Source organism: Oryctolagus cuniculus, chromosome 11 (genome assembly GCF_051225735.1).
Source record: "Oryctolagus cuniculus isolate XC-2025 breed Fujian yellow rabbit chromosome 11, ASM5122573v1, whole genome shotgun sequence".
Classification (NCBI taxonomy): domain Eukaryota; kingdom Metazoa; phylum Chordata; class Mammalia; order Lagomorpha; family Leporidae; genus Oryctolagus; species Oryctolagus cuniculus.
Genome location: NC_142877.1, coordinates 106,186,467 through 106,199,049, shown reverse-complemented (window position 1 = coordinate 106,199,049; position 12,583 = coordinate 106,186,467). Strand labels below are relative to the sequence as shown.

The 12,583-nt window shown below is 38.7% G+C and overlaps 1 long non-coding RNA gene across 2 annotated transcripts in view; it reads left to right on the top strand.

The window, feature by feature from the left end:
• Positions 1 to 12,583, top strand: part of LOC149123601 (uncharacterized) — a 38,880-nt gene continuing 26,297 nt past the window's right edge. The window contains exons 1-3 of one of the 2 annotated variants that reach the window (XR_016216259.1): positions 1 to 413; positions 946 to 1,023; positions 2,161 to 2,308. This is a non-coding gene — a long non-coding RNA (uncharacterized LOC149123601). The other variant, XR_016216258.1, reaches the window with a different exon arrangement.

Below are 12,583 nucleotides of genomic sequence, written 5' to 3'. Positions count from 1 at the left end.
AAGTAATTCCGCACAGCTGAACGAAGTTGGAGGTAGTTAGCAGGCAAATGATATACCCACAGGAGCCAGAGATCGGAAGCTCTTTCCCAAGATCCCCACAGGGAATCTGTTCAGCCCTCAGAGTGGGCTCAAATTCTCCTTCAGCCTCCCACTGGGTTGCCAAAGTTACGGAATTGTAGCGTCTCTGGAGAGTGCTCACGTGAATTCCGTGAGTTCTCTCCCCCACCGTCTCTTTTTTCACAGTCTCAGTTCAGTAGCACCACAAATTTACTAGCTCCTAATCTCCTGTTAATTCGCCCCGCCCAGAGTCAGGTTTTTCTGCTAGGCTCAGGGCCGGTGCAGACCTGAGGTCGCTCTGCTTATGACGTATGTCCAAGATGGCGCCTGCTCTTTGTCTTGCTCGCCCTTGAGAGGTGAGCGGAGAGAGAGAAACCCGTGTCCGTACTAGTCACCCTTTTTTTTTTTTTCTCTCTCTCTCTCTCTCTTCCAGTTAGCCTTGTGAACTTCCCCCCCCGGGGGTCGTTCCCTCTAGTCTCCTCTCTCCGCTTGCCTGCCGGTGTCTCGGGCTATTGAGGTTCGGCTCACCTCGCGTTCCAGCGCTGGTGTGTTGAGTCTGCCGCTGATGTCCCGAACTGTGGGCTCCCACGCTCTCCACGCAGGTCCGCTGTGAGTCACGCGTTCCGGAAGAGTTTCTTCTGCTGTTTCCTCCCCTACTCTTCCTTGAACCTGCAGTATCTCCACTTTTATTAAACTATCTCTCCCCAGACTATCAGTGTGCTCCCTTCCTATTCCGCCATCTTGCCGGAAGCCAGTAGTAATGTGTTTTAAAGAAAACTGGTAATCCCAAACTTTAGAGCTTTCCTGGTTGCAGATTAATGTGATAACAATGTTTTTAGAATATAATGTGCTGCTTTGAATTATTTCTGTGTGTGTTTTTATCATAAGAGAATGTGCAGATTGCCGTCGATGATTTCTAAGACTCCTGAGGCTATCACAGTGTCTACTCCAGAGTTCATGTGACCTGTAAGTTTGACTTCATGCCATTTGGTTGGGTAGAAATGTGTGGGCAAATTCATGGATTTCATGTAGAATTTTCAGTTTGGGATGTTTTAATTTGCTTTTTAATTATGAGTTAGTGAAGATAGTTTTTTCAGGTCAATTACTTTAAGTGAATCTAAAACAACCGTAAGTTTCTAATGGTCAGTTCCAAGAGTAGAATATCTATTTGATAGAGTAAGTGAATTTTCTCAGTCCATAAGTGGAAATCAGTGAATTTTCTAAAAAATGCAATACAGACAGAGCAATTCTATTCAGAATTGAGAAAAGGGATTCAGGCAAAAGATGTAAAATATGCAATTGATCCTATTCTAAAGCAGTTTCCCATCGTACATTCCATGGAAGCTAGTACTAGAATGATGCTTTGTGAAATGGAGAGTCTGTAGATAAATATTTCTGAATGATGTGGCACACCGTGCTCCCTGTTAGCAAATTGTAGGACATATTAGGTCCCTGAGAAATCTCACAATAGAAAAAACAACTCTGATAAATGCTGTTTAACCCAATGGTTGCCAACTTTGATTATTCAGAGAACACTGATGTTTGTGTGTACACATATATGCATTTTATAAATATACATCTAATGTTTTACGGCACTTGCATCCTTTGGAACAAACTTGAAAAAACACTGCTCAATACTGTATTCTAAACATACCAGATCCAAGTAGACCAGTAGGATTGAAAGTAAGGATTTCTTTTCAGGCCAGCGCTGCGGCTCACTAGGCTAGTCCTCCGCGTTGCGGTGCCGGCACACCGGGTTCTGATCCTGGTCGGGGTGCCGGATTCTGTCCGGGTTGCCCCTCTTACAGGCCAGCTCTCTGCTGTGGCCAGGGAGTGTGGTGGAGGATGGCCCAAGTGCTTGGGCCCTGCACCCCATAGGAGACCAGGATAAGTACCTGGCTCCTGCCATTGGATCAGCGCAGTGCGCCGGCCGCATCGTGCTGGCCGCGGCAGCCATTGGAGGGTGAACCAACGGCAAAGGAAGACCTTTCTCTCTGTCTCTCTCACTGTCCACTCTGCCTGTCAAAAAAAAAAAAATTATTTTCAAATAATTTAAGTGGAGGTGTATAACAAGCTGTCTCTGCTTATTTTTTCTTATTATAGGTGTACATGTTGGGAGAAAATTAGGTGGTCCAGGCATGGGAAGATAGGGATGAATGAGGAGCATCTCCACCTGGTCATGGGCTTCCAACTAGTCATCTCTCGGAATGACATCTCCCTTTACACTAGACTTGGACACAAATGCACCAAGGTCAGTGAGGTTAAATATTTCCCCATGCTGTTCATTCTGTGTGTGTTTGTGTGTGTGTATTTAATTATTTTATTTTATTTAAGGAATGCAACTTCATGCATTTAATAGATACAGATTTGGGAACATGAGGAATCTTTCTCCCCAACCTCCCTCCCACCCATACTCCTGCCCTTCTTTCTCTTCCCTCTTCCTTTCCCATTCTTATTTTTTACAGAGATCAATTTTCAGATAATTTTTATAATCATAAAATTAATCCTACTCTAAGTAGGATTAATGTTCACCAATTAGTATGAAGAAAAAAGAAAAAAATATTGTTCCTTGACAGTCAAGGCAAAGGCTGTTCAAAATCAATGCATCTTTTATTTTGACAGGCAGAGTGGATAGTGAGAGAGGAGAGAGAGACAGAGAGAAAGGTCTTCCTTTTGCCGATGGTTCACCCTCCAATGGCCGCCACGGCTGGTGCACTGTGGCCGGTGCACCGCGCTGATCCGAAGGCAGGAGCCAGGTGCTTCTCCTGGTCTCCCATGGGGTGCAGGGCCCAAGAACTTGGGCCATCCTCCACTGCACTCCCTGGCTACAGCAGAGAGCTGGCCTGGAAGAGGGTCAACTGGGAAAGAATCCGGCGCCCTGACTGGGACTAGAACCTGGTGTGCCGGCACCGCTAGGTGGAGGATTACCCTACTGGGCTGTGGCGCCGGCCCAAAATCAATGCATCTTGAAGTGTCAGTTTCACTCCTATAGACTGCATTTTAGGTACTCTTTAGTTACCACAGATCAGAGAAACCATATGGTATTTGTCTTTTTGTGACTGGCTTACTACACTAAGTATAATGGTTTCCAGTTGTATCCATTTTTTTGCAAATGAAAGGATTTCATTTTCTTTATCACTGTGTTGTACTCCATAGTGTATGTATACCATACTTTCTTTATCCAGTCCTCAGTTGATGCACATCTGGGTTGATTCCATATCTTAGCCATTGTAAATTGTTCTGAGATGAGCATGAGGGTACAAAACACTCCTTAAACAGTGCTGAATTAAACAGCTATAATTGAGGGTGCTCAATTTTTGGAAATAACTAATATATGTTCATGTATAGCACAATGAGGCAGTGAGGACTTGGTTGAGGTACTAGGGCATCAAGTAATTGTGTCATTTCTCAGTTAAAATTTGCTTTGATTTCTTCTGTTTAAAGTATATGACTTTACTTATGCATATTTACTACCATATACTCTATGTGTCTTCTAAGAAGCAGAATATGCTACTTTATGAAAATATTTTTCTCAAAGGTGCATTGGAAAATAGATATTGAATTAAAATATTGGTGCATTGAAGAGATTGAATATTAAAGACAATCTTTAGTGAAAACTGTCTATAAGCAAGGAATCCTTTTAAAAACGTAAAATAAAAAAATAACTATAGAAAGCTAATATTTATTGTGTAGTAGGAACTGTTATAAATGTTCAATTCACTTAATCCTCACAATGACTTCATGCAATAGATATTATTATCTCCATTTCCTGGATAAGATAACTTAATTTTTAATGATAATAAAAAATTATACACATATGTGTAAGCCAGTTTAAAAGCATTATTATCATTACATAATAAAATTTTATCATACATACAAATTCATATTGTATATTATTAAAAGTAGTATATATATATATGTATACACACATATGAATATGGGTGTTTGTATGTCACCAACACCTATAAAGCAGCTTTTATACCAGGCTGTTGATACATAAATGAGGTGAGCATAGAAATTTCATTTAAGTCCTGTTACCTCCTTATAACCTGGCGCAGAATGTGAAGTGATAATTGTGGGTTGACAACATACATGAATTTGAACTCTTTGAAGGGCAAAGCAGGATTAGAGATGATTATCACATAGTTCTTTTTGTATGAAACAACATCAGCCCTGTGAATGAAAGCTCAGAAAACAGGGGAAAGGAAGGCGGTTTTGAGGTTTATGAAAGATGGCAATGCTTTTCAAGTTTATTGGAGCTGACCAACATCAGACTAGTGAAAGGGGTGGGATATTGTAGTAGGAGCATTAAGGAAAGGCTATGGGCCAGAGCCAACCTAGACATGAGGAGCTAAGAATATGTTCCTGTAAATGTGACCTGAATTCAATGTCACTCCCACGATTTGGCTCAGTTTCTTCACTGTTCAATTGGGATAAAATATTTTGTTACTATCAAACTAAAATTGGAGGGTGAACCAATGGCAAAGGAAGACCTTTCTCTCTGTCTCTCTCTCTCTCACTGTCCACTCTGCCTGTCAAAAAAAAAATTAAGAGTAATGTACAAATGTAAGTCATTATTTTATGACCAATATCAACAACAATTAGCGCATATATTGTCTTTGGATAAGTTGGGGACATTTAAGGGCTTGGAGATCCAACTACCTTACATGGACATTGAGCGGTATATCTAGTGACCAAGCCATCATGTGTTTTTGAGAAGTTTTCATTTCCTATATTGTTTATCAGTTCTGTGATTTCAGCGGTATTACCCAGTGTGGAAGCTGAAACACAGAGGCAAAGCAATTTGGCCAAATGGTGATTGCGTCCATCACCCTTTGCTTACAGACATTACACTCCAATATCTTATACAAAGCAAATTCTATGTTTAAAAATGTAGTATGTGCTTGATGGATTAATAAATTATTCTATTTAGAGACTCCAACTTGGAAAAGTTCAGTTCAGGTTACAGATGCCAGCTGGCATCCTCCAAATGTGATCTTTCAGCCCAACTCTGTAAAACAATCTGAAACCACCCAAAGAGAGAAATAAGGCAATTTTTTTTCATCTACAAATTTGATGCTGAGGACTTGAAATAATATAGAGACTTAGGAAAGAGGTTGTTGTCAAGAAAGAGGTGACACTAAGAAAAATGCTGCAGAATGTTTAAGGTGTGTGGCATTTCTTTTGAACGGTCTAAGATCTTTGTGAAATATGACTCCTTGTATCAATGCTTTTCCATAATAATATTTGGCCATGTCTACTTTTTCTCTGCTAATGTTCCCTCTATGCCTCCCAACCCTGTGTGTTCCCATTGTGTGAAATCAGATTTTTAAAGTCAGTGATATAGGATCAATCATGGAATGTTTATTGGATACTTACTGTCCTAGGTGATCATTGTGAGAGATTTGAGAAGTGTTATTCAACTCATCCACATTTGTCATATCTACCACATGTTAAGCCCTGGCCCTGGTGCTATGTATGTCCACTGAAAAAAGGCACAATCCCCTTCCTGGATAAGCTCAACCTAGTATGACTTAATTCTTCCACTCATCCATTCTGTAAAATTTATTGAATAACCATTATGTGCTGAAAGTTTTTTTCTGGGGTATATGGCAGTGAAGATCTATTTTGGATTATTTAAAATCTAGGTGATGAGATGTGAAATCATGGCAAAGTAATATTCAGGTCTATACTCATTCATTACAGTTCTTTTTTTTTTTTAAATTTTAAATGAATATAAATTTCCAAAGAACAGCTTATGGATTACAATGGCTTCCCCCCCATAACTTCCCTCCCACCAACAACCCTCCCCTCTCCCGCTCCCTCTCCCCTTCCATTCACATCAATTCATTTTCAATTATCTTTATATACAAAAGATCAATTTAGCATATATTAACTAAAGCTTTCAACAGTTTGCACCCACATAGAAACACAAAGTGTAAAATACTGTTTGAGTACTAGTTATAGCATTAAATCACAATGTATAGCATATTTAGGACAGAGATCCTACATGAGGAATAAGTACACAGTGACTCCTGTTGTTGACTTAACAAATTGACACTCTTGTTTATGGCATCAGCAATCACCCTAGGCTCTTGTCATGAGTTGCCAAGGCTATAGAGGTCTTTTGAGTTTGCTGTCTCTGATCATATTTAGACAAGGTCATAGTCAAAGTGGAAGTTTAAGTGTTGAAACTTAACTGAAAAGTGATCCCTGTTAAATATGGTTGTGGGAATAAGAGAGGGAAGAGATGTACAATTTGGAACATGCTCAATCAGACTTTCCCCAAATGGTAGAGTTAGAAACATGCCAGGGGACTGCAATTCAATCCCATCAAGGTGGCATGTACCAATGCCATCTCACTAGTCCAAGTGTTCAATTTCTGTTCACAGTTGATCATAATGATAAGATTAAGAGTCAAAGGGATCACATAAACAAAACTAGTGTCTGCAAATACTAACTGATAGAATAAAAAAGGGAGAGAATGATCCAACATGGGAAGCGGAATACACAGCAGACTCATAGAATGGCAGATATCCTAAACAGCACTCTGGCCTCAGAATCAGCCCTTAAGGCATTCATTACAGTTCTGAAACCCAAAATCAATCTCTGAAAACAAGGTTCATTTAGTGTCAGTTATGAGCCAACTGGAAGTGGCTCCCCTTGACAGTCCTTATTTATTGTATTTACTAGGCCTATTTATGAGTATCTATTAATATATTTTATAGGGAATGCTACCTGAGATCCCCATAAAGGTAGCCTTAAATAATACATGACTATATACCATTACATATTATTTATGGGACATAATCTACAAAAATTTGAAAATTCCCAACTAAACTACATCAGAGGGTTTTAGGAAAAAAAATTGAAGTTGTATAGCACACAAGTGAGGTGTAAATGTAGAGGAGACAGAGTCCAATTTAAGTCCTGGTAATCACAGAGGGCTTTCAGTGACAGAATTTGAACTTGACTTTGGAGAATGGATAAAGTAGTAGGTAGAGTAGGGAATACCAACTAAGAGCCAATCAACTTTCGTGGAGCCTGAAATATATACAGTTTGAAGAAGCCTCTTTAAGGAAAAGGGCCCTGAAATTGCCTGTTGCAGATGAGGTCTCTGAAGTGTCATTCCCATTGGTTTTTCTTCCTTTCTTTTTTAAGGATTTATTTATTTATTTGAGAGGCAGTGTTACAGAGAGAGGGAGAGACAGAGAGAGAGGTCTTCCATCCACTAGTTCACTCCCCAATGGCTATAATGGCCAGAGCTGGGCCAATCATAAGTCAGGAGCCAGGAGCATCTTCTAGACCTCCCATGTGGGTGCAGGGGCCTAAGCACTTGGACTATGTTCCACTGCTTTCCCAGGCCATTAGCAGGGAACTGAATCAGAAGTGGAGCAACTGGGATTCAAACCGACACCCATATGGGATGCCAGCACCACATATAGAGGCTCAGCCTACTATGCCACAGCACCAGCCCTCCATTGGTTTTTAGTAAATATATTTTTAAAAAAGGATAAAGAAATGTATAATTTATTTCATTTAGTGAAATACATCTGCATATTTATAAACACATATGTTGATACTGAGGAGGAAAGGAGGAGAAAAAAGTTGAATTCATGTGGGGGAGGGAAGTGAACCTTACTCATTTTATCTTTGAATTGCTTGAGATTTTGAATGTTTATAACCAAAACATACCATCTTTTTCATATAGGGATAGTATGAATTGCCTTTGGAAAATAGTCCAAAGACTTTGTAAAAAATGAACCCAACTGTGAGTACATTTCACAGACAATGGTCTTTTTCATTTTTCTCCGTTTCACTCTGTAGCTATTCAATTGCTACAGAGTTGACATGGTGTGGGCACTGTGCTGTGGTGTTAACCCACTTATTTGGATGTTCACATCCTGTGTTAGAGTGCTTAGGTTCAAGTACTGGCTCCACTTCATATCCAGCTTCCTACCAGTGCACTCCCTGGGAGGCAGTAGGTGATGGCTCAAGTATCTGGGTCTTTGCTACACGGAGGATTGTGTTCCCAACTCCTGGCTTTTGTCTGGCCCATCCTGGGCTGTTGGCAGGTATTTGGAGAATGAATCTCTCTCTCTCTAATTCTCTCTCTCTTTCACCCCCACCCCCTCTCACACACACACACACATGCACACATAAACATACTGCTTTCAAAGAAAAAATAAAATTTAGAGACACCAATAAATACTTTACTCTATGTAGTTAAATCACAAGCTCTTCAAAAAAGAAAAAAATTCCTTCATTTTGAAATATATCTTTTTAAATAGACTATTTGACAGGTATTTTGCCTTTTGACTTCAGAGACATAAACTTAAATTTTAAAATATTTTTAGTGGTGGGCATTTGTCCCAGCAGTTAAAGATACTGGCTAGAAGGCCCATATACCATATCAGAGTGCCTGGGTTTGCATCCCAGCTCCACTCCTGATTCTAACTTCTGCTAATGTGCATCCTGGGAGGCAGCAGATAACTTTAGTAGCTGAGTCCCTGACACCCAAATGAGAGACATGGATACAATTCCTAGCTCACAGTTTCAGTCTGGCCCTGGCTGTTATGAGCATTTGGGAAGTGAACTAGCAAATGGATGACCTCTCTCTCTCTCTCTCTCTCTCTCTCTGCTTCTCAAGTAAATTTTAAAAATAAAATAAAAACAAAATATTTTAAAATATGAATACTTTAGAATTAAAATGGAAATTTCCATCTTCCTATTAGGATGCATAACAATACTGTTTTCCAAAGTTTTTCCCAAGGTGCACACAGCATTTGTATTTGATCAGAAAAATTATACTGGTGGTCATTGCTTATTGAGCACTTACTGTGTGCTGCGCACTATTCTGACTTCTTTATTGCAGTAGCCCTACTCCTTCCCTCCCTCCTTTTTTTCTGTTTGAGTTTTTGTTCTATTTTTGCCAAACAAGTTTGACCATCAATCTTGCTTGATTACTTTTATTTATTTTAGCTGTTTTGCTGAGATATATTCACATATCATAGAAATCACCCATTTAGAATGTACAAACTCCCTGAATTTTAGGGTATTCACAGATATGTGCAACTATCACCACAGTCCATCTTACAGCACTTTCATTTGCTAAATACAAACCCTGTACCATTTAGCTGTAACCTTGTTCTACTCCCCAACCCCTGGGTCTAAGAAAGCACTAATCTACTCTTGTCTGTATAGATTTCCTTATTCTGTACATTAAATATGAATGTAATAATATATTAATGAATAACTGGAATCATATAATACATGATGTTTGGCAAATAATCTGTTCACTTATAATTTAAAAGTATTTATTTTTATCTATTTGAAAGGCAGATAGGCAGAGAAAAACAGAGAGAGACACACACACAGAGAAAATCTTTCATCCACTGGTTCAATTCCCAAATGCCTGCAAAAGCCAGGGTTGGGAAAGCTGAAGATAGAAACCTGGAACTCCATCTTGGTCTCCCATGTGGGTGGCAGAGACACAGTATATGAACCATCACCTACTGTCTATCAGAGTACATTTTTTGAACTTTTATTTAATAAATATAAATTTCCAAAGTACAGCTTATGGATTACAATGGCTTTTCCCCCACCCATAACTTCCCTCCCACCTACAACCCTCCCATTTCCCATTCCCTCTCCCATTCCATTCACATGAAGATTCATTTTCAATTATCTTTATATACAGAAGATCAATTTAGTATAAATTAAGTAAAGACTTCAACAGTTTCCACCCACACAGAAACACAAAGTGTAAAGTACTGTTTGAGTACTAGTTATAGCATTAATTCACATTGGACAACACATTAAGGACAGAGATCCTACATGGGAGTAAATGCACAGTGACTCCTGTTGTTGACTTAACAAATTGACACTCTTGTTTATGGCATCAGTAATCACCCGAGGTTCTTGTCATGAGTTGCCAAGGCTATGGAAGCCTCCCAAGTTCGCCGACTCTGATCTTATTTAGACAAGGTCATAGTCAAAGTGGAAGTTTTCTCCTCCCTTCAGAGAAAGGTCCCTCCTTCTTTGATGGCCTGTTCTTTCCACTGGGATCTCACTCACAGAGATCATTCATTTAGGTTGTGGTTTTTTTTTTTTTTTTTTTTTTGCCACAGTGTCTTGGCTTTTCATGCCTGAAATACTCTCATGGGCTTTTTAGTCAGATCCAAATGCCTTAAGGGCTGATTCTGAGGCCAGAGTGCTGTTTAGGACATCTGCCATTCTATGAGTCTGCTGTGTATACTGCTTCCCATGTTGGATCGTTCTCTCCTTTTTAATTCTATCAGGTAGTATTAGCAGACACTAGTCTTGTTTATGTGATCCCTTTGACTCTTAATCCTATCATGATCACTGGGACTAGTGAGATGGCATTGGTACATGCCACCTTGATGGGATTGAATTGTAATCCCCTGGCATGTTTCTAACTCTGCCGTTTGTGGCAAGTCTGATTGAGCATGTGCTGAACTATACATCTCCTCCCTCTCTTATTCCCACTCTTATATTTAACAGGGATCACTTTTCAGTTAAATTTAAACACCTAAGAATAATTGTATCAGAGCACATTAGCAAGGAGGTGGAATCAAGAACAAAACCACGACCCAAACCCAGGCAACTCAAATATCAGATGGGGAATCCCAACTGCATTAAACACCCATCCCACTTGAAGTAATTTTTTAAGATGCTTTCATCTTTATTGTATGACAATAATTCCTTTTAATGAATTACTTTATATATATACTTCATATAAAAGTACTTTATATATATTTAATACATATACACAAACACTTTATATTCTTTTATATTCCATTGTATGGATATACCACATTTTGCTTAATTGTTCATCAATTGATAGATATTGGGGTGGTCTCTACTTCATTATTATTAATAATTCTGCCATCAATATTTATGTCTAAGTTTCTGTGTGGACCTATGTTTCCTTTCTCTAGAATGCACTATCTTTAATTCTTCCAGTAATACCATGGTGTATTGCTGTTAGCCCTGTTTACAAAGAAGTAATCTGAGAGTAGAGAGGTTAAGTTAGTTGTCTAAAGTCACATATCCTATACAAGAAAGCCAGACATAAACCTATGCAAGCTGACTTGAATTTGTCACACTGCTTTTCTGTATATTAGCTTTTATCAAATGGGTTTCTAAGCTTTCTTTATTCAGGCTATCTGAGAAATTGCACAAAAATAGTAACTGCTGTTTAAATAGGGAAGGCATTTTCCAATCATTAGACAAAATGCAACACGTTTCTTAAAGTTCACCTGAAAAATTTAATTCTTAAAAATGTGGTAACCAGCATGAAGTTAGCACCAATTACATATCTTTCATTTTTCTTTTAAAACAAAATCACATTTTCTCACTTTGCCCTTAATTGTACTTATCTCCCAGTACACTGCATAGTTGGATGTTTGGAATAGAAAAGACCATCTACAAACTATCTACTAATTCTTTAGGGGTAGGTCCCCTGCCCCCTTAATTCCTCTTTGGAATGAAATCAGAAGTCAATACTGCATGTTAGTGTCTTCCTTCCCACACCTCCTCTAGATTAAAGTTGAATTCCTTGAAATTGAGATTTTTTTTGTGTGTGACTTTAACAATGTTCTCTTCACATGTCCTTCCTTAGCCCCAACAATTGCTTGTTGACCCATTTTAACCTCTTTTTGAGCGTCATCTTCAAAGTGTAACTGTCCTTGACAATGAAAGAGACCTTCCTATTGTTTGGTCCTTCCAGGCAATCTTTAGCATGGAGCTCAATGGCTTTCAGATGGAGGAGTTGGCTAGAGGAAGGAGACAAAGTAAGCTGTCGTTCCTGTGTGACTTTGCTAAAGTTACCCCTTTCTCTCTTAGAATGGTGCAGTTCTATAGAAGATGACAGACGTTTTGACAGGTGCAATATGCTTTGAACTGTTGTGTCCGATAATTCTTTTGTCTTGGGGTTTCCCAGCAGAGTGGTACATCTTAAGATGCTGTTATGCATATTGTTTGCTTTTCATTTAGTGTGGTGAAGCCTTCCTTCTTGCTTTTTCTCCACCTCTCTCTTTAGGCCCTTTGCATGCATGTCACCATTGTGATGACAAGGCAGGCATTAGTGCAGAAAATTCTCTCCTACCCTCTCCCTCTTTTTCCTCCTCAAGATGAAAACAACATCTTGCATAGTTTTCTCATTATTATTTAAAAATACAAAATATAAATTATGAAAAAGTATTAAGAAGAAGCAGAAATTTCATATGGTATAATCAACTAATGATAAGCATTGTTTACATTTTGGAGCATATCCTTTTGTACATTTTTCTTAGCATAGTCTCATAGAGTTTATTTTTCAATAAAGAGTTCATACTATCTAGTTCAATGAAGAGTTGATTTTTTGCCTCTATCATAATGAATTGTGACTTCTTTTGTAGTATCAACAGATATGACCCTTTTAAATACCATTATAGTTTTATGTACTATTACACTGTTATTTGATCAACCATTTTACTATTTGGGAAAAATTTTAGTTATTTGC